Source organism: Cyprinodon variegatus, unplaced genomic scaffold (genome assembly GCF_000732505.1).
Source record: "Cyprinodon variegatus isolate N-32 unplaced genomic scaffold, C_variegatus-1.0 Scaffold1029, whole genome shotgun sequence".
NCBI lineage: Eukaryota > Metazoa > Chordata > Actinopteri > Cyprinodontiformes > Cyprinodontidae > Cyprinodon > Cyprinodon variegatus.
This window is the reverse complement of record NW_015151482.1, coordinates 245,467-247,512: the sequence shown is the minus strand read 5'-3', so window position 1 is coordinate 247,512 and position 2,046 is coordinate 245,467. Positions and strand designations below refer to the sequence as shown.

The window sequence follows — 2,046 nt, the reverse complement described above, 5'->3', positions numbered from 1 at the left end:
CCACCCATCACTGACTCTCTGTTGGAGGGAGAAACACAGGTAAGTGACCACGATAATCTAACGGAAGACAATCATCCATGTGGGTCACTGACCTCGTTAAACCGCTTGGTCCATTCTGTCGGGTGAGGCGTGATCCAGCCGATGGACCGCCAAACGAGATGCGGCGCAGAGCGCGCCACGATGCGGCAGCCCCAGTTCATGGGCAGGAGTCTGAGTCAGGTCAGGCAAACAGCTCAGAACAGGATGGTTCTGAGATCCAGGAGTCCGAAACCCGGCCAGGGGCTCCGAACAGGCAGGGACAGTAGTTGAGAAGCAAGACAAGACATGGTTCCAGGAGAACTGCGGAACTTTAAACTGGTTCCCTCCACTGAGCTGAACCAGGAACAAGGCGCGCTTCAGAGGACAAGAGCAGGACTAAAGAAATGATGGCTTGTGCGAGTGGGATTACTAATCTCACTAAAAATATTTTAATATTCAGCAATATTATGTCTATGGCCGTAGGTACCAGATCTGCTTGGGGCTCCGCCCCTTCTTATAACGTCATGATATGGTAACTCCACTCAAACTGTATTGCACCCGTTTCTTAAGGTTCAAATCTCTCCTGGAGTCTCAACATATTATTCCCCAACAAGGTGACGAAAAAATCTCAGCTTATTTTTATTCCTTTATTAAGATCTGAGGGCAGAATTCTGAGATTAAAGTCAGAATCCATCTCACCTCTGCATAAAGAACTTCCTAAAAACATTTGGAGCAAAACAACTTCAGTTCATCAAGGACATACATTCATTAGCCAGATAAACAGTCAGAAACGCTTTTCTTTAATCACTTCTAGACTTCCTTTCACCCCAATTAGGACGAAGAAAAACATGTTTCCACACGTAACATTAGTCTGGCTATCTGGGACTGACTGGAAGACATTGACTGAGTTGGACGCTGACTTTGGGTCTAACGTTAGAAAATAGAAAGTAGAGGAAATAGAAAGTAATTCATTGAAATGTTAATGTAGGAATTCTTTATTTATTTATTTATTTCATGTTATATTGAGGGGAAAATGGATTGTATAATATGTTATATTACATGATTTATAGACTTGACTTCATAATGACTCTGCAATGTGATTGGTCTATTTTTTTATTCTAAGTTAAAGTTAATCTATTGATGCTATAAAACAGCCAGTCTGTGTCAAAGTGATGAATTTATCTTTATTTTAAAAGTCTTCAGTCCCTGAAAATGAGAACATCATGGTTGTTCGATGCTGTAGTGGATTGTTTACATTGTGACCGGTCTAACTAGGGAGTACCAATATGGCGGCCGGTGGCTTCACTTCAACCCCCGTACTACTAACGGCCAATCAGGAATCCAGGGAATAAACAGAGATCAGAGGTTGGGTCCTGTACCGGGCCCTCCGGGCATAAGGGGTAGACCCCACCCTGCTCCCTGGGCGCCGCACGATGGCAGCCCCCTGCTCCCCAAGAGGATGGGCTAAATGCAGAGTTAAACTGATCAATAAAGTTTAATTAAAGATTATGATTAATAAATACTGAACCTTTCATGAAGACGTCTGCTGATCAATGAATCGTTAGTCGATTGATAAGTTAATGAACCTTTGATTAATGACTTCGATCCCTAAGATGGACAATAACTGAAAGAATAAACTAAAGCATCACACAGGAAGAGGAAGTGGATGAAGGATGAAGGTTTCTCTGCAGACTCTGGCTGAACATCAAAGGAAGCTCGTTTAGGCTCAGAGATCCTGATCAGAGCAGTGAAACTGGGTTTGATTAGAGAACAGATGTGAGAAAAATATGAGGGGACCTTCTGAGAAAAGATGTCTGGGTTCTAAATCACTGTCCATGGTACTGAACTTCTGGGATCAGAGAATTCTCTGGATGAAAATGAAGCTTTAAGGTCAGATTCTGGATTTACGCTGCTGTTCATTCAGGATGAAATGACTGAATGGAAAAATCATTTCTTTCCTGCAACACGGACGGTATTGATGAAACCAGGAAGTGTGTCGCTGCTGATTTATTGGATGGTCTGCGGCCG

At 43.0% G+C, this 2,046-nt stretch overlaps 1 protein-coding gene across 4 annotated transcripts in view; it reads right to left on the bottom strand.

Annotated features, from left to right (window-relative positions):
• LOC107100932 (protein 4.1-like) overlaps positions 1 to 2,046 on the bottom strand; it is a 33,546-nt gene that overhangs the window by 20,165 nt on the left and 11,335 nt on the right. The window lies entirely within an intron of this gene.